Source organism: Rhamphochromis longiceps, linkage group LG20 (assembly GCF_057381845.1).
Source record: "Rhamphochromis longiceps isolate RC_006_pf linkage group LG20, R_longiceps_female_GT1.1, whole genome shotgun sequence".
NCBI lineage: Eukaryota > Metazoa > Chordata > Actinopteri > Cichliformes > Cichlidae > Rhamphochromis > Rhamphochromis longiceps.
In genome coordinates this window covers 7,537,223-7,557,525 of record NC_140576.1, presented here as the reverse complement: position 1 = coordinate 7,557,525, position 20,303 = coordinate 7,537,223, and the positions used below count along the sequence as shown (strand labels likewise).

The 20,303-nt window shown below is 38.5% G+C and overlaps 7 non-coding genes and 1 pseudogene across 7 annotated transcripts; 7 read left to right on the top strand and 1 right to left on the bottom strand.

Annotated features, from left to right (window-relative positions):
• Nucleotides 1–153: 153 nt before the first annotated feature.
• Nucleotides 154–2,263, bottom strand: LOC146644851 (neurexophilin-4 pseudogene; annotated as a pseudogene).
• A 7,006-nt stretch (nucleotides 2,264–9,269) lies between these two features.
• On the top strand, nucleotides 9,270–9,383 carry LOC146644850 (U5 spliceosomal RNA). The gene has a single exon (XR_014909184.1). It is a non-coding gene; the product is annotated as a U5 spliceosomal RNA (small nuclear RNA).
• A 535-nt stretch (nucleotides 9,384–9,918) lies between these two features.
• LOC146644849 (U5 spliceosomal RNA) lies at nucleotides 9,919–10,032 on the top strand. The gene has a single exon (XR_014909187.1). It is a non-coding gene; the product is annotated as a U5 spliceosomal RNA (small nuclear RNA).
• Nucleotides 10,033–12,711: 2,679 nt separating this feature from the next.
• LOC146644848 (U5 spliceosomal RNA) lies at nucleotides 12,712–12,825 on the top strand. The gene has a single exon (XR_014909183.1). It is a non-coding gene; the product is annotated as a U5 spliceosomal RNA (small nuclear RNA).
• Nucleotides 12,826–13,370: 545 nt separating this feature from the next.
• LOC146644847 (U5 spliceosomal RNA) lies at nucleotides 13,371–13,484 on the top strand. Its single transcript, XR_014909186.1, has one exon. It is a non-coding gene; the product is annotated as a U5 spliceosomal RNA (small nuclear RNA).
• Nucleotides 13,485–16,152: 2,668 nt separating this feature from the next.
• On the top strand, nucleotides 16,153–16,266 carry LOC146644846 (U5 spliceosomal RNA). The gene has a single exon (XR_014909185.1). It is a non-coding gene; the product is annotated as a U5 spliceosomal RNA (small nuclear RNA).
• Nucleotides 16,267–16,803: 537 nt separating this feature from the next.
• Nucleotides 16,804–16,917, top strand: LOC146644845 (U5 spliceosomal RNA). The gene has a single exon (XR_014909190.1). It is a non-coding gene; the product is annotated as a U5 spliceosomal RNA (small nuclear RNA).
• A 2,255-nt stretch (nucleotides 16,918–19,172) lies between these two features.
• Nucleotides 19,173–19,287, top strand: LOC146644844 (U5 spliceosomal RNA). The gene has a single exon (XR_014909188.1). It is a non-coding gene; the product is annotated as a U5 spliceosomal RNA (small nuclear RNA).
• Nucleotides 19,288–20,303: the final 1,016 nt, after the last annotated feature.

Sequence of the window (20,303 nt, the reverse complement as noted above, 5' to 3'; positions counted from 1 at the left end):
ATCAGTACTGGATGTAGCCAGATACCGGACGTGTACTTTGTGTCACTGATAATAATGACTACAGTAAATAATCCCTTTCATCTCGCTCTGTGAGTTCTTTGAATAGGAAACTTCCATAAAACAAACAGGCATAGAAACATTTTCATAGTAAAAACATTAGCTGAAGTCAGTCTGTGCTTTAAAAGAAAACCTACATGTGATTCTGTCCTTAAACATAGATACATATACAATATTATCATTATTTTTTAAGTAAAAAAAAATAAGAATACAAGTCAAATTTTGGATGGAAACCTTAATTAATGCATAATCGTGAGGCAAAAGTTTTAAACACAAATTCAAAATCAGCGTTAATGTTTTAATGAGTGTGCTTTCAGACAACACAAAGCTTACACAAAACTTAAATCCTTAAAAAAGACAATACAAGTTTTGACTCAATCTGCATTCACTGACAGGCTGACGATGTATCTTTATGTTGAAGGTGTTTGGAAAACTGAACATATGATTCTGAAGGATGTTTGAAGGACGAGTGAGAAGTCAGTGTATCATATCTCAGAATTTGTCACCCAAAGTGTTGCTGGTTCTGCTCAGGGCAAACTTTCTGCACCAGTCTGTAATCTGTGCCAGTGAAGGCGATGAAGATGCATATAACCTTAAATGGTTTGGCACAGATCCAGGCTGCCTGGGACTGGGTGTTTTCTGAGTAGCATGTCTGGCCTGGGTCGTACATGCAGGGCTTGGTCTTCTTGGACCGGTTGGTTCTCTGGTACTCGATCCGGCAGTTGAGTTCAGTCACCATCATCATGTCCTGCTGCTGCTTCTGCTGTTCGGGAGGAGTGGAGCTGGTGGACTGAGGAGGGCTTGGCAACTGGGACATCAGATCTGGGAGCAGTACTGAGTTTTTAGTGTGAACACTCTGAGATGCAGGATCAAGAACCTCCCATCCCACAGCTTTGGAAGGTGGAACGATGCTGACAGATATGTTCCCCAGACGGGATGAATTGTGGCGGAAGTAGACGCTGAATGTTCCATTGATGTGATCCACAATCTTCCCTGTCACCAAGAGGCTAAATTTCACTGTTTTCACATTAAAGTAAAAATCCCCCCAGCCCAGGATCTTTTTGGCCTTTGGGGAAGTTTTAGCTGGAGGTTTGGATTTGGGAGGAGGACGATACAGATACTGATCCAGGGCTTGTGAGAAGTTCTGAGGCCAACCGTATGGGCCAAGCGAGCCATAAGCAGGTGTTTTATGTTTGGTGGAGATGATCTGTAAATCTTTGGAGATATGTTTAACTTTCAGTGCTGCTCCACCAGCACCTTCTCTTCCTCCTTCCGCCTCACCCCACTCTTGGCTTTGGAATTCCAGTTTCTTGGATATCTCTTGGACCTGTGGAAAAAAAGTATAAAATAGTGAATTTTGAAAATGTTCTTCATCCATTGTTGCAAGATATAGCTTATTTGTCAGCTTACATACAGCTGTGCTCAGAAGTTAACAGTCACTATGGGCATAAATGTCATGGGGCTTTGGGGTTTTAGTGAACTGTTCTTTTTCCAGGGATTGTACAACATACATATTTAATGACTTAAAAAAATAAAACAAGAATTAGCTTCACAAGTCTGAAATGTTTTGGATTTTATCTAAGCTCAAAAGCATGCATAAACCCCACTAACATTTGGTTAAATGTCTTAGTAAGTTTCACCTAGACCAAACACTATTGGTAGCCACCAACATGTATCTGGCATCATTCTTGCAGGATATTTGAACACTCTACTTGGCTTCTTTGAAGCATAGTCCACAAATTCCCAATAGGATTGAGATTTGTACTTTGGGAATGCCATTCCAGAAGCTTATTGTTAGCCTGCTTTATCATGTTTTTGAGATGTTTGAAATCATTGTCCAACTCGGACATGCAGTTGTGTCCAAGCTGTTGATTTGAGGTGAAGTTGAAGTATTCGGAGAGACCCCTTCTTCATTATTCCATCTACCGTGTGCAATATACCAGTACCAATGGGAGCAGAACAGACCCAGGGCATTATGTGACCACCACCATGCTTGACAACAGGTACAGTGGTCTTAGAACCTCGCCCTTACTCCTCCAACAACCTCTTGTCATTGTAACCACACAGGTCAATCTTTGAATTATCGACCATTAAAATTTTCTCCAGAAGCCATTTGACTTGTCTGTGTGAGTATCTGCAATCTTAGTCAAGCCTAAAAGTGGAAATGTAAAATTTCCATGGTGGTTACCTGGTTATTCCTGAACATCCTAACCAATTTCATCTCATCTGAGGGGACAGCTTGGGTGTTCTTTCACACTTTGACAAAGTGGTAACACATCCTAATAATTTTTCTTACATTAAACCGATTATCCTCAAATTTGTAGCTGTTTAGAAATGGCCCATTATGTTTCTGGAATGGCCGTGCCAAAGCCACAACCTCAGTCCCGTTTAAAATGTGTAGACCCTGCTTAAAAGCTCCATGCCATTAAACAACCTTGTTTAAATGAAGATTGGTCAAATATCCAGCCAGAATTATGCTAGAAGCTTGTTGTCCAAAAGAAATTAAAACTTGTGTACATACTTATTTATTTTTCTTAAACCATTACAGATGTTTGCTGTACGATCATTCCACCCTGGAAAAAGAACAGTTCAAAGAAATCATTACAAGCCCCACATTACCATGACATTTATGCCCATGATGAGTCTAAACATCTCACCACAACTGTGTATCCACAGGGGTAATATATATATATATGTATGTGTGTGTTTATATATATATATATATATGCATTTTACTTTGCATTAAACACTGAGATGCCAGTTTTTGAGATCTCCGGTGCAGTTTCAAAACAATGGAGACAAATGGAATTTGGCCACAGTGTTGTGCTTTTGCACACCATTTTTCCATAAACACTACAGAATATAACATTTTGTAGATTGTTTTAACTGAAGAAACAGTCCCTGTTAGGAAAAAAATCCCCCAAATTTGTGTTGTAATTGGCCGATTTGCCAAGTAGTGAAAAGACACGTTGCCTTGTTTTTTATTTATCTTTTTATTTATTTTGAATTCAGTAAGCACCACATGTAAAATTTCATCCAGCTTTTTGATACTGGCGTAGATACTGATATATCAAAGAGAGGCAGAAAAAGAAAGAGAGACCCAAATCCTAAAATCGAACCTCTTTGATTAGCCGCAAACTACTTTTGTGTTTTGTTATACTAATAAAACAACTCTTAAAAGCACCAAATGAAACTCATATCCACCAATGCTCACAGACAACTACAAGAACTTTATAATATCGACTGTAACCCAAAACAACTCTGGGGTTGTCAACATTGTCACCATTAACTACAGTAAAAAAAACGACAGTAAAAAAGTCACACGATTTTGTTGTTGGACTGCAGAAAGTGACAAGAAAGACGAAGAGCAAAACTGCCCTTGACCACCTGAATGACCACAAAGGAAGGACAGCTTGACTGTAGCTGCACTATAAGGCAGCACATAATCGATTTAAATAATTATTCTTGAGTGTTGCGGGCCCTCGCACTGAGAACGTCTTGAAATTGACTGTGATCAATAGGTTATCTCCTTCAGGCAAGGACTACAGTAATGAGGAACATGCACACACCCACACCACAAACAAACACAGTCCCGTTCTTGTTGCCATTAACACGTTTTAATTTGCCCGTCCGTTCGTCCTCTCTCACTCCCCCTTTAAAACTTTCAATCGTCGTTTCTGCACGACCTTGGTAATGGACCGTCTATAGGCTGATTAATCAATATGCTTGAGATAGAGAGAAACGTGGCTGCTGAAGAATCAATAAAATAATAAATGTATGAAAATATGAAAAATATGCATCTGTTTCAGGCACATTTCCATATTGAGCTCCTTCTGTGCCAAATATGTCTCAGTGGTCTCAAAAAGACTAAAAAATCTTTAACCTTTTTCCTCCTCCTCCTCTTCATTACCTTAAATATCCCAGCTTCTAATCTTGGATTGATTTGGACAGCTTCTTGAAATGAATAAGGGATTAAGTTTTCACCTGAATGCATCTTGTTAGGTAAGAGCTTACGACTTCATGTTTTGTTCGTTGTATTCATCACTTCCACCCACATTGTCCTCCTTCCTTCTACTGTCCTATTTTGTCCCTTTTTCGGGAAATAGATTGTATAAAGGTATCTACGCTCCCTGGCCTTTCCCCTGAAGTCAAATCTGATGAAACAGTATGGGTGAACAGCCTGCAGATTATATGAAAAAAATACACCACATCAAAATGATACATTAAGCTGCCTCTTACAGTGTTGACTCCACTGTACCGGAGAAACACTCCAAATATATTTTACAGGAACTAAAAACCAATCTGTTGCCACTAATTGCTTTAATGTTAAATATTTTGGCTTCTGTGATAGCGCCACATTTCATGCACAGCTCACGCAGAACTGAAGACATCATTAACACAGAGAAATACGGTAATTAACTCCACTTGAATGTCCCTCTTGGGTTTAAAAAAGAAATAGCACTCCAAAAATATAAGAGTGTGACCATGAAAACTAAATACGTCTTCATACTGATGAAGCAGCTTATCATAAGCCAGGCAACCACCTGCTGTTGTGTCTATTAAAATACACAAATCCCAATAAATCAAGTGATGTTTATGTAACACATTTGCTCTGCATGGCTGACACGTGAAGCTACGTCTCAGTATGCAAACTGTATATACAAAAAGTATATAACACCAATTTTGCACAATGAGTTTAGGATAAAAACTAATTGGACACTTCTCTTTTTATATAAACACTTACTTTAGCTTAGGTGTAATGGTGGATGCTCTGTGGGTGATGGGACAAGATTTTTTTACGCCTCTAGGGACATGAGTTGTTCACATTCACTGTTTAGGACTTGATTTCTGTTTTTGCCATAATGTGTCAGAGGAAGATGGAGGTTTAGGGCTAATCTCACCTAGATTTCTGAATAAACAGCTCCCAGGATATCATTATTTTACTCAAACAAGCAGGATTCTCATCCCCCCCCCCAACCACCTCATCCCTGTGTGCCAATCTCTGCCTTCCTCCCCTAACCAAGTGCGCTCCAGCTGCGCCTATTGTTACAAACCCAAAGCTCCAGCTACGTGCTGTTCTCACCTGCCCTAATTGGAGCCCACAGTGTGACAGCAATGTCACTGGCTCAGTGTCAAGATGCTAGCACAGTGACTGCAACTGAGCAACAGCAGTGGAGGGGATACAAGCACAACACGTAAAAGTACCTGCAGAAGCAAAAAAAAAAGTAAAAACTGAAAAGCAACTGAAAAGCCTGGGAGGAGTGTTTGCTTTTTTTAAGGACAGAGAGATAGAATTCTTGCCACTGGCTAAAAAGTTCCTTAATGTGTCAGTTTTTTGGGTTGTTTTTTTTTAACGGCTTAACCAAGAAGAAAAAAAGAAAAGAAAAATAAGTTTGAATGTTTTTAAGCCCCAGGGTGATGAAACTTCTTCAGACTGACAAAGCCCGTGCACTCATTTAGTTCAAGCAATAAAGCACAAAATGAGGTTGCTTTGAGGGTTTGCACTTGACATCTTAAATACCAGAGATGCAGATGATGCAGTCTGCTGCTCGTGCAGCATGAGAAAGTTGAATTAAAGAAAGGGGCGCAGATTAAATTACAACTACGCTTGAAAGAGAATTAGACACCATGGGACTGGAACTAATTTAAAATGTGAAAGCGGTATATATATTCATCCTTCCTGAACTTTATCTAACAAAAGATTCCACTTTAATCAAGTCCTAGTACAATTTCACACAATGAAAACGTCTTCGGTCTTAAGTTTGAAAGTAACAAAGCGAATCACATCAGAGCAAGACACCGTTTCTCATTCCTAAAAATGAACAGGTCTCTGATTTTTTTTTTCTCACAATATTCTCAAAACAGCAAATCCCATGAAGTCTTTACCAAGTCATTTAAACTCTTTTCTACTTCTTAAAATCCCATGGCAAGTTACTTGTTACCTTTTAAAACTACAGTGATGTTTGGGATAATTTTGACAGTCCATGTCTTATTCTGCAACAGTGCTGTAATCTCAGAATGAGTGGCAGAAATCAAGCAGCACATAAATTTGATTATAACGTACTGATCGCTAATAATCAATGGTACACATTTACAGGAAATCTGAATGGAAGTAACTCTTCATGCACTTGGTGCAAAGGCTGTCTGCAGTCTACTCACTGATGAAGGAAGAAGCCACAGACAGGTGATGGCAAAGTTCAAACACAAAGCCCTCATTTTGCAGCAGCCTTTCTCCATCCAGAGAGTGGGACTTTGTTACAGGCAATCTGCCCGAATGATTAACGGAGTTAAAGTCGACTTTCACTTCTAAAGAAGAGGAGACAATCCGCAGTGAGAGACTCGAAAATCCCCAAGAAATGGAGTGAACACTCCGCTCTGCTCGCCTCTCCTCTCCCTCCCACTGACTCCTGTTCTCTCTCTCTCTCTTACTCTGTTTTTCCTTCTCTCTCTAGCCCCCAAGACACACACACACATACGTACAACTGACTTGACGTGATCAAAAATTTATAATAAAGTATAGCATCCATAAGAGGAGAACAAATTTATTGTACTGTAAATGTACACACACACACACACACACACACACACTCACACAGCCTCATTTTCACCACCTGGACAGCCCTTATTATGACTCATCAACCCAGGCGCTCTCGGGCAGGCACAGTTTGACAGCCCTCCCTGTCCCCGCACAGCCACAGGGAGGCCGACAGAAATGACGAGGGCGCTCTCCGGGGATTGTGAAAAATTACTGACAACTGATGAGATTCAGTGCCGCAGTGAAACTTTAAGCCACAGAATCACTGCGAGCAGTAACCAGCTACCTAAACTGAATAAAGAACCAAAATTAGATTTTGTATAAATGCACAAACCCACCGCGCTCCATCTGTTCGAGCACCTCCACACTAGTTCTTCCACTTGACAGATAACGATGAGTGTGAAAGAGCACCTGCATTTTAAACTGGTTTAACTTTGAAAGCATATGTTCGCTTGCTGCTTTGAGTGTGAGTTAAATCAACTTAGGTTTAATAGTTAGTTTAAAGTAATTTTGTGATTTGACATAAAAATCTCACTAAAGCAGGTAGGATTAGAGAAAATGTAAGACATGAAGATTGAGCCACTGCTTTCCTTGAGGGCATTTCTACAGCCGGTGTTTGTGTCGTATTCACAGTTAGTGAGTTTTTACATGTGGTCAGTGTTTCTGTGGCAGCAAAAAATGTGGTAATGTGAAGGGGATTAGCATTCTGAAGTATTTTAAATATAGTCCCTAAGCTGACCTTTACATGTATCTTTTTGTTTTGTAGACAAAGATAAGAAGTTACAATTGCTCACAAAACACACACACACACACACACACACACACACACACACACACACACACACACACACACACACACACATGCAAATAGGCTTTGCATGACATAAAACTCATCATAGGTAAAATGTGTTTTTCAGCAACATGTTCTCCACAAATTAAAGCCACATTTTTCTTTCTTTCTTTTTCCTCAAAATCCATTTACCGGAAATAAACTGCTAACTATCAGCATTTTAATGACTTCAAAATTTACAAGTGAGATATTTACTTACTAGATAAGTGAAAGAAAATGGAAGGATGGATATTTAATGATTTACCGCACCAATGTATTTTATTTTGTAGGAGATAAAGTTTGTGTTAACCACAGGCATCTAACTGAAAATCCAGTGACTTTGGACCAATGTAACCAGAAGTGCCAATTCTTAGTAGTTTTATGACTCCAAGTCTGAAAAATAAAACAATAAATCAGCTTTGGGGGTGTCAAACATAAGGCCCGGGGGCTAAACTTGGCCAGGTGAAGAATCTGGCCCAACTTTAGAAAATGTGAAGGAGAGCATACATTGTTAAACTTTAACTACAATTTCATTCATTTGTACAGCTTTTTCTATTGATAAAGACTGCCCACCCCCACTACCTTCCATTCTACATCAAAGCAATAATTAACAGATAAATTATTAAATGAATGGTCAGAAAGTTTTTCAGCTATACTATTAATAACTATGCTTGGCTATTTATCATCGTAATTATAGCATAGTCTGTTATTTTTAAACTTTAAAGTAAATTAACAATTTTTCTAACTGTAATTTTACACATTGATCATGCAGTTTAGCTCACTTTAGCTCAAAGTGAACTGTATGTGGCCCACTATGCAAAATGACCCTGATCTACCTTCTTTATAACGGCCAGCAGGGGGCGAATTCACTGGTCGCAAAAGAAGTTTGATTGTATTGAAGTCGACGAGAAAATGTCCCGATTTCACATTTGATTTCGGATCGATCAGAATAAAAACTTTGCCGGAGAGCTCATGGGGACAGTCACTGTTCTCAAGTGTTGTTCAGCGCAGGATGATTTGACATATGATGGTCCCACGTGCATGTAAAATGAGCATGCAATCAGTTTTATATCTCTGTCGATCATCACGTCCAGTTTTAAAAACCCAAGATGGAAGCCAAAGAGTTGAACTCAGGGCTTCAAAACAGTTTGTGACATAGGCTATGTTTTTATCTTTTAAAAAAATATATACAGTATATGGCTGCTAGAAAATATGTATGTGTATTACTTTTGAAGTGTTGAGGATTAAAGTAGCTGTTTTGTTTTAATTATAATGTCTATGAGAGATCCCTTCTCTCACTGACCACGTGAGATCGAAGTCATCATTGCTCCTTAGAGACAAGCAAAAGGTTTGGGGAAAAATGTTGGAAAAAACATTTCTGATGCTGTCTGTTACAGGGATGTTTCTGTGTGCACTGATTGCCAAGACTTGGAAGGGTCAACTTTAGATAAACAAACAAATAAATAAATAGGTTATAGGTTCGGGTTAGCGTTAGGATCCTGTAGATGATAACATAGATGTCTTAAAAATGTGGATGCCGTCAAAATGAGATATCATACCGCCATCTAGTGGACAATTCAGAGATTGCTCTTATTGCTTGCCCTGTAACAAAATGTTTGTCCATATTTCCCACAATGCCATGCGCGCAAAGCTACTTTAAAATAAGTAGTTCACATTTATCTGTGACCCACAACAGCTTTGTGGTGCATATGTCAGTGATGTTTGTAGTAAAACTTTACCTTTTTTCATCAAATAAAATGTCGGGTTTTTGGGTTGTTTTTTGCGTAAACCATAAGTGATCATACCAGTGGGAGAAATGGGGTCATTCTCTTAGCCATGTACTCGCCAGCACTCTTGTTTCTCTTCAGATCGTATAAATCTTTCGCCTTTTACTAAAGATTTCCGTGGAGCGGAACAACAAGAGTTTTACTCAATTTTTTGATGCCCCATATTTGTGGGGCTTCTTTTTCAATGTTAAAAGAAGTAAATGTAATATCTGAAACTTGTTGCATTACTCCCAATGTAAACTGTCAGTAAGGCCTTTTATCGTGTTCCTCTTTATGCCGACCGTATTTATGTACCAATCCTCCAATATGGACTTTATTGAAACTCGGCAGCAGTTTCACGATGGACTAAAATAAACATGGAAATTCGTGTTACACCATTCAGAGACTGCTGATTCTTTTATTCAAGAGTCACGTCATGTTTTAAAGGAAAACCCAGATAAATTTTCACCGTTGAGGCGTCTAACAAAACGCAGGAGGCGGGGTCTCCGTATTCCCACAATGCCATGCGCGCAAAGCAGTTAGTGTAAGTAGTTCACATGCATCTTGTCTTCCACAACACCTATGTGCTGCTTGTGCTGGTGATATTTGTAGTAAAAGTTTATCTTCGCGTATCAATGATAAAGTCAACTCTTTTTTTTTTTTTTGCGTAAACCGTAAGTGATCATACCAGTGGGAGAAATGGGGTCATTCTCTTAGCCATGTACTCGCCAGCACTCTTGTTTCTCTTCAGATCGTATAAATCTTTCGCCTTTTACTAAAGATTTCCGTGGAGAGGAACAACAAGAGTTTTACTCAATTTTTTGATGCCCTGCGTTTGTGGGGCTTGTGATCTGTTTAAAAAACAAATAATTAATTGCACCGTAGACAGAGAATTCTTGGCTAGTGCACTGTTGTGATTTCTGAGAATAGGTGCATGCATTATATACTTATGACATTTTAATACATTTAGCAGCTTTTCTGACTTATTGAGACTGCCAAACCTCATTGCCTTTCATACCACATCAAAGTGATTAATTAGCAGATAAACAATCAGGAAAGTTGATATTTTTCAAATATTAAGTAAATTAAGCAAGTACTTATTATATTTTACAACTACAGAACAATCTGTGCAATGAGCATGTAAAAGTTTTGAGTTAAAGTTTTGACATTCATCAGTCACCCAAACGTTTTATGCACTTTTTTGATCTTAAGTGGGCTGTATGTGGCCCACAATCTAAAACGAGTTTGAATCTCTGATATATAACACTGAAGCAAACAGCAGTATCTAGTGCAGTGAAGTATGCTAGATCGGGCTTGGTTGTCACAATTTTCACTCTTTGTGTGAACTAATGATCACTGAAACATCTTTCAATAACCACTCCTTCATTAAATTGAAGTTGAAGGTATAGCTCAAAACACCTATACCTTCTATTTTTGCAGTTAATTGTTACAAAAATAATTAACTATTAACAACACACTGACACTTTGTGACAGGCCATGTTGGTGGTCCCTATAATTATCAGTTGGGTTTCAGTAGAGATTGAAGAGAAATTATGCGTAACTTTGTATTTCATTTTTTCAGATAGAGACATCAGAAAGTTTAGAAATGGACTCCACCTAATGTTACTTAAATTAAACTATGACTATAAATCAGTGAATTATTCGATGTATGAGCAGTGAAATTAGGAATTTACAGTGCTTTAAAATGCAGTTACAAATTCTACTGAGAAGCGATTCCACATTCATGTCTCAGTGTTGATGAGATGTATCACTGACATCATTAAAAATAGAGAGAGGTTTCCTGCATCTTTAAGAAGACAAGCAGTGTTTTGTGCAAGATTTTCTAACTTGAGCAATAGCCAGCAAGCCAGTGCAAACAGATCAGTCTAAAAATCCACGACATCAATATCAAACTGACTCTGAACTCTTGTACTTTTTAAGGTTGATCCATGCTCGATCATCCAGGTAAGGAAACTAACTGAGATTTCCATTTTGAGGTTGCGAGTCTTTAGCTAGCAGTCCTATACCTCAGAGTCACACAAGTCAGTTATGTATGCCCCTGAAATGCCAGAGATACAGAGATAAGTAACTTAAAGAAGTCCAGACACTTTTCTTTGCAAGCTCCTTTGACTACGATGACCTGGATGACTGAGAACCTTCACAGACACAAGCTTTGTGAGCTTAGTTTGGGCAGACAACACAACAAAACCATACTTTCTTGAGCTGGCTATTGATGAATGACTCAAAACAAACCATTCAGAGAACAAAGAAACAAAAATATCACTGCTTTTAAATGCCTACCCGCAAAATCATTTGTCATGCTCAGAGGCTTGTTAGTCACGTGTGACAACCAATCCAAAAACTAGTAAGACAACTATCCCAGACTGACCTCTTGTTAAACATTACCACATGGCTTTAACCAGATAGTGAGAGGTAGATTAATATCAAAGCAATTAATATCAGCTTTTTAATAAGTGTCTATATTTTAAAGGACTAAAATTGTGTCTTGTCTTTCGATAGAAAAACAGCATGAAATTTTTTTTTCACCCATCAAAATAACAAAATACTTCCTTCCTCCAAAGTTTTGTCTGTTTTCCACAAATTGACCACTGCAAACGTGTGTGAAATCCACAAAAACAAGCAATGTGACAGCCAACCCTGGTCTACACTATCGGTCCAATCGTGCTAGTATTAGTCTGATACTATAACAGTGTTGTTATAGTATGCCCCTCAAAATGTATTTTATATATACAATTGACTCAACCATCAACACAAAAAGGTTATTATGTCCAGACACTTTTCATATTTAATTTCTGAGGTAGCCTATATTTAGTTTCATTTCCAATAAAATTAAAATTGAACACAATTCAGTGGGCTGGCCATAAAGCATCTGTCCTCTCATGCATGCATGCATTGATCGGACACCGATTTCCAGCATTAAAATTCTCAGGATTTGGATTGATTCCCTCCAGCTCTACTTGGTGAGTGTTAGACATTTGCATCCATAAGAAAATGATAAATACAACAGGGACTGCAATATTGGATAAATATGTAATTTTAAGTGAAAAATCCTCATATTTTTTAAATTCCTCATTAGTTATTTGTGGGACCCAGATAAATATAGAAATCTACTTTACACTATTCAGAGACTGTTGATTCACGCTTTTATTCAAGAATCACGTCATGTTTTAATTTTTTTTTTAAAAAAGCTGCCTACTTATCTGGGGTACAGCTCCACAGACCTCCATTCATTTTTGCAACAGTGAGAGACAGCTCTGTCCTAGTTAACAAGTCTCCCAAGTTTCCCACAATGCCATGCGCACATAGCAGTTTTAGAATAAGTAGTTCACATTTATCTGTCACGCACAACAGCTTTGTGGTGCATATGTTAGTGATGTTTGTAGTAAAACTTTACATTTTTTCATCAAATAAAATGTCGGATTTTTGGGTTGTTTTTTGCGTAAACCATAAGTGATCATACCAGTGGGAGAAATGGGGTCATTCTCTTAGCCATGCACTCGCCAGCACTCTTGTTTCTCTTCAGATCGTATAAATCTTTCGCCTTTTACTAAAGATTTCCGTGGAGCGGAACAACAAGAGTTTTACTCAATTTTTTGATGCCCCATATTTGTGGGGCTTCTTTTTCAATGTTAAAAGAAGTAAATGTAATATCTGAAACTTGTTGCATTACTCCCAATGTAAACTGTCAGTAAGGCCTTTTATCGTGTTCCTCTTTATGCCGACCGTATTTATGTACCAATCCTCCAATATGGACTTTATTGAAACTCGGCAGCAGTTTCACGATGGACTAAGATAAACATGGAAATTCGTGTTACACCATTCAGAGACTGCTGATTCTTTTATTCAAGAGTCACGTCATGTTTTAAAGGAAAACCCAGATAAATTTTCACCGTTGAGGCGTCTAACAAAACGCAGGAGGCGGGGGTCTCCGTATTCCCACAATGCCATGCGCGCAAAGCAGTTAGTGTAAGTAGTTCACATGTATCTTGTCTTCCACAACACCTATGTGCTGCTTGTGCTGGTGATATTTGTAGTAAAAGTTTATCTTCGCGTATCAATGATAAAGTCAACTTTTTATTCTTTTTTTTTTTTTTTTGCGTAAACCGTAAGTGATCATACCAGTGGGAGAAATGGGGTCATTCTCTTAGCCATGTACTCGCCAGCACTCTTGTTTCTCTTCAGATCGTATAAATCTTTCGCCTTTTACTAAAGATTTCCGTGGAGAGGAACAACAAGAGTTTTACTCAATTTTTTGATGCCCTGCGTTTGTGGGGCTTGTGATCTGTTTAAAAAACAAATAATTAATTGCACCGTAGACAGAGAATTCTTGGCTAGTGCACTGTTGTGATTTCTGAGAATAGGTGCATGCATTATATACTTATGACATTTTAATACATTTAGCAGCTTTTCTGACTTATTGAGACTGCCAAACCTCATTGCCTTTCATACCACATCAAAGTGATTAATTAGCAGATAAACAATCAGGAAAGTTGATATTTTTCAAATATTAAGTAAATTAAGCAAGTACTTATTATATTTTACAACTACAGAACAATCTGTGCAATGAGCATGTAAAAGTTTTGAGTTAAAGTTTTGACATTCATCAGTCACCCAAACGTTTTATGCACTTTTTTGATCTTAAGTGGGCTGTATGTGGCCCACAATCTAAAACGAGTTTGAATCTCTGATATATAACACTGAAGCAAACAGCAGTATCTAGTGCAGTGAAGTATGCTAGATCGGGCTTGGTTGTCACAATTTTCACTCTTTGTGTGAACTAATGATCACTGAAACATCTTTCAATAACCACTCCTTCATTAAATTGAAGTTGAAGGTATAGCTCAAAACACCTATACCTTCTATTTTTGCAGTTAATTGTTACAAAAATAATTAACTATTAACAACACACTGACACTTTGTGACAGGCCATGTTGGTGGTCCCTATAATTATCAGTTGGGTTTCAGTAGAGATTGAAGAGAAATTATGCGTAACTTTGTATTTCATTTTTTCAGATAGAGACATCAGAAAGTTTAGAAATGGACTCCACCTAATGTTACTTAAATTAAACTATGACTATAAATCAGTGAATTATTCGATGTATGAGCAGTGAAATTAGGAATTTACAGTGCTTTAAAATGCAGTTACAAATTCTACTGAGAAGCGATTCCACATTCATGTCTCAGTGTTGATGAGATGTATCACTGACATCATTAAAAATAGAGAGAGGTTTCCTGCATCTTTAAGAAGACAAGCAGTGTTTTGTGCAAGATTTTCTAACTTGAGCAATAGCCAGCAAGCCAGTGCAAACAGATCAGTCTAAAAATCCACGACATCAATATCAAACTGACTCTGAACTCTTGTACTTTTTAAGGTTGATCCATGCTCGATCATCCAGGTAAGGAAACTAACTGAGATTTCCATTTTGAGGTTGCGAGTCTTTAGCTAGCAGTCCTATACCTCAGAGTCACACAAGTCAGTTATGTATGCCCCTGAAATGCCAGAGATACAGAGATAAGTAACTTAAAGAAGTCCAGACACTTTTCTTTGCAAGCTCCTTTGACTACGATGACCTGGATGACTGAGAACCTTCACAGACACAAGCTTTGTGAGCTTAGTTTGGGCAGACAACACAACAAAACCATACTTTCTTGAGCTGGCTATTGATGAATGACTCAAAACAAACCATTCAGAGAACAAAGAAACAAAAATATCATTGCTTTTAAATGCCTACCCGCAAAATCATTTGTCATGCTCAGAGGCTTGTTAGTCACGTGTGACAACCAATCCAAAAACTAGTAAGACAACTATCCCAGACTGACCTCTTGTTAAACATTACCACATGGCTTTAACCAGATAGTGAGAGGTAGATTAATATCAAAGCAATTAATATCAGCTTTTTAATAAGTGTCTATATTTTAAAGGACTAAAATTGTGTCTTGTCTTTCGATAGAAAAACAGCATGAAATTTTTTTTTCACCCATCAAAATAACAAAATACTTCCTTCCTCCAAAGTTTTGTCTGTTTTCCACAAATTGACCACTGCAAACGTGTGTGAAATCCACAAAAACAAGCAATGTGACAGCCAACCCTGGTCTACACTATCGGTCCAATCGGTCCAATAACAGTGTTGTTATAGTATGCCCCTCAAAATGTATTTTATATATACAATTGACTCAACCATCAACACAAAAAGGTTATTATGTCCAGACACTTTTCATATTTAATTTCTGAGGTAGCCTATATTTAGTTTCATTTCCAATAAAATTAAAATTGAACACAATTCAGTGGGCTGGCCATAAAGCATCTGTCCTCTCATGCATGCATGCATTGATCGGACACCGATTCCAGCATTGGTTTTAAAATTCTCAGGATTTGGATTGATTCCCTCCAGCTCTACTTGGTGAGTGTTAGACATTTGCATCCATAAGAAAATGATAAATACAACAGGGACTGGAATATTGGATAAATATGTAATTTTAAGTGAAAAATCCTCATATTTTTTAAATTCCTCATTAGTTATTTGTGGGACCCAGATAAATATAGAAATCTACTTTACACTATTCAGAGACTGTTGATTCACGCTTTTATTCAAGAATCACGTCATGTTTTAATTTTTTTTTTTAAAAAGCTGCCTACTTATCTGGGGTACAGCTCCACAGACCTCCATTCATTTTTGCAACAGTGAGAGACAGCTCTGTCCTAGTTAACAAGTCTCCCAAGTTTCCCACAATGCCATGCGCACATAGCAGTTTTAGAATAAGTAGTTCACATTTATCTGTCACGCACAACAGCTTTGTGGTGCATATGTCAGTGATGTTTGTAGTAAAACTTTACCTTTTTTCATCAAATAAAATGTCGGGTTTTTGGGTTGTTTTTTGCGTAAACCATAAGTGATCATACCAGTGGGAGAAATGGGGTCATTCTCTTAGCCATGCACTCGCCAGCACTCTTGTTTCTCTTCAGATCGTATAAATCTTTCGCCTTTTACTAAAGATTTCCGTGGAGCGAAACAACAAGAGTTTTACTCAATTTTTTGATGCCCCATATTTGTGGGGCTTCTTTTTCAATGTTAAAAGAAGTAAATGTAATATCTGAAACTTGTTGCATTACTCCCAATGTAAACTGTCAGTAAGGCCTTTTATCGTGTGCCTCTTTATGCCGACCGTATTTATGTACCAATCCTCCAATATGGACTTTATTGAAACTCGGCAGCAGTTTCACGATGGACTAAGATAAACATGGAAATTCGTGTTACACCATTCAGAGACTGCTGATTCTTTTATTCAAGAGTCACGTCATGTTTTAAAGGAAAACCCAGATAAATTTTCACCGTTGAGGCGTCTAACAAAACGCAGGAGGCGGGGTCTCCGTATTCCCACAATGCCATGCGCGCAAAGCAGTTAGTGTAAGTAGTTCACATGCATCTTGTCTTCCACAACACCTATGTGCTGCTTGTGCTGGTGATATTTGTAGTAAAAGTTTATCTTCGCGTATCAATGATAAAGTCAACTCTTTTTTTTTTTTTTTTGCGTAAACCGTAAGTGATCATACCAGTGGGAGAAATGGGGTCATTCTCTTAGCCATGTGCTCGCCAGCACTCTTGTTTCTCTTCAGATCGTATAAATCTTTCGCCTTTTACTAAAGATTTCCGTGGAGAGGAACAACAAGAGTTTCACTCAATTTTTTGATGCCCTGCGTTTGTGGGGCTTGTTTTCCATGTAAAAAAAAAAGTAAATGCTACATAAGTAAGATTTGGGTTTCTACAGTAGTTGGACGAAGGTCATTCCCAGGAACGCCCACGTGATACAGGAAGTAACGACAACGGTAGCTCTCCTCTATTTATAAAACTTGAAACTCGGTAGCAGTTTCACGATAGTCAGACAAACATGGAACTCAATATTACACCATTCAGAGACCGTTGATTATTTTATTCAAGTGTCCCATCATGTTTTAAACTGAAGAAGCGTTTAAAAGACACAGGGGGCGGGGTCTCCATATTCCCACAATGCCATGCACGCAGAGCAGCTTTATTTGTCACCCCCAATAACTTTGTAGTGCATGTATTATGGATATTTGTAGTAAAGGTTTGTCTTTACGTATCAAACTTTAAGTGATCATACCATTGCGCGAAATGGCGTCATTCTCTTAGCCGTGGTTTTGTTGGCAATTTTATTTATCTTCAGATTGTGTAGATATTTTGCGTATTATTAAAATTTTCTGTGCAGTGGAACAATAACAGTCCGAATTAATTTAACGATGCTTTGCATTAGTGCGATTCTCTTATAATGTTAAAGGAGAGAGCCATAGTTATAAGGTTAAGCAGTCACTGTGTCAGCTGTAATGCACCACTATGACCACTAGGATAAACACTAAGTAAAGCAATGATGTGGCATAATGCACACACTGCACAGTTTTGCAAGTATGCGTCTGTCAGAGCCGACACAAAGCCCTGTTCGCTCCGTGTCTACGGTAGCGCAAAGTCTACAGTGGCTGTAGACGGTTACGTCTTTTCATTGGCCCGGGGTCTGAGGTGAAGCGCTGAATCCCACTGTAGACTACCAATCTTCTGTCGACGGAAGTTGCGTCACCAAAATAACAACCCGCAGCGGGATAGCGAAGCAGCCGGCAACTCCGGAGTTTTTCTGGAAACTGGCATTTCTTTTACGTTTACGGTGAATTATTAACTCTAAGACGCTACTGGATTTAACTGAAATTACACGAGGCTGAATAGCTCATTTAAGCCTTTTACTTTATGGTAAATGTTAGCTGCGCGCTAACCAACATCTAATGTATTACGCCCATTTCTAGTCTTTTCAGTGGCTACAACTGATGATGGCGACACTAGAATATCGTGTTATAAATCCACATGCCCCTGCACCTCGTCAGCAGGCCGGGTGAGAAGTATGGTCTTCACCAAACCTCCACAGGACCTGCTCAGCCGAGTCGCTGCCTTCACTCACGCACAAAAGCTTCTTCGAGCAGAGGGTGGTGCTTTCGGCGTCTCGTTACAAACGATGTGAGATATATGAAGTAGTAAGTGTATCGTATATTTAATGTCATACTAGGCAGGTTTACTGCATTTCCATTTACAACACATTTACCCGTGTATGGCTATTGTCAGTATATGTTGCTCGTTGTAAAGTTTCTTTAAGTGACATTCATTTAACATTCACAATGATATTGTTGATGGTAACGTGTATGATTACAGCATATCTGACAGGCACTTTTGACTGTACACAGTTGATTTTGTAAAGCCCCTTGCATTGCGTTCATAATCAAGTTCACTGATTGACTGTCCTGCAGTGCTGTTTTCATGTATTCCTGTTTCATCCACTTTAATAAAGTGTCATGTGTTACAGTAACAGTGAGTTGTGGAATCACTTAAAGAATCCCTAAGTTGGGCTTTAATCTGCCTTCAGCATCACAATAGTCCTAAGGTCACTGACAAAACATACAAGTACAAATAAATAAATCAGTTGGTCACCCCCAGAAACGCCCCTGTGATACAGGAAGTTGTGTCAAGGGCAGCTCTTCTCTATTTATAAAACTGTACTTTATTGAAACTCAGCAGCAGTTTCATAATAGACTCCGATAAACATATAAATAAATGTTACACCATTCAGAGACTATTGATTCTTTTATTCAAGAGTCACCTCATGTTTTAAAAGAAAAACAAGATATTTAGCCATTGTTGAGATGCTTAACAAAACACAGGGGGCGGGGTCTCCACAATGCGCGTGGCATTGTGGGAATACCACAATGCCACGCGCAAAGCAGCTTTAGAATAAGTATTTCACATTTATCTGTCGCCCTCAATAACTTTCTGGTGCATGTATTAGGGATATTTACAGTAAAGGTTTATCTTTGCGCATCAAAGATAAACTCAGTAGTTTGTTTGAGTAAACCGTAAGTGATTATGCCAGTGGGAGAAATGAGGTCATTCACGTAGCCGAGATCTCGTCAGCACTCTTGTTTCTCTTCAGATCGTATAAATCTTTCGCCTTTTACTAAAGATTTCCGTGGAGAGGAACAACAAGAGTTTTACTCAATTTTTTTGATGTCCTGCGTTTGCGGGGCTTCTTCTATATGTTAAAAATAATACTTTGTCACTTCAGCGTAATGTTCCAGAAACTCAAAGCATGTCTTCAGAATTACCAATATGCAACGAATGCACCAATTACAGAGTTTGTTTGTCGCGCACACAACCTCACATTGTGACATGTGGTGAAATGCTTATTACTGTGCAATGCCCGATTATTAAACGACAGTAGAGTTTACAGTTTACATTTTATGATAAAATGTAATGATTAGAAACAACAAATTCTAAGAACAATAAAACAAAAGCACAAGATAAAATTAACAGTAAAAAAGAATGTGCAATTAACGATTTAAGAGATAAATTATAATCAGTGTGCAAATAACAGGGTGCGTGCAGTGACCGTGTGTATGAGAGACCAGTCCTACACCTGGTACAGGGCCCAAATAGCCTGGGGGAAGAAGCTCCTCTTCATTCTCTCTGGTTTGGCCTTAAGGGAGCAGAAGCGCTTCCCAGACCTCAACAGTGAGAAAAGTCCATTGTTGGGATGGGAGAGGTGCATCATAATCTTCCTGGTTTTGTTCTTGCACCGCTTGGTGTAGACGGACAGCAGGTCAGTAAGATCTGATCGGCCGAGCGCACCACTCTTTGCAGATCTCGTCTGTCCTGCTTGCTGCTGTTTCCAAACCAGGTGCAAATGCTTCCCGTCAGGATGCTCTCGATGGAAGTTCTTAAGCACCCTCAGTGGCAGATGGAAGTCTCCAAGCCTTCTGAGGAGAGGCTCGTGAGATTTCTTAAACAGGGTGTTAATGTGACAGGACCATGACAGATCCTGAGTTATGTGTACACCTAGGTACCGGAAACTGTCCACTCTCTCCACTCCCAATATGAACACACACGAAGTAAAAGAATGATGTGACACAATGCAATCACTGCACAGCTTTGCTAGTATCTGCTTACGATATTTTCTAACTATCGCCTCACAGTGGATGTTAGAGCTTTAAAAAAAATTTAACCTGTGGACATCACATTTTGGGTTGTCTAGACCACAATACTAA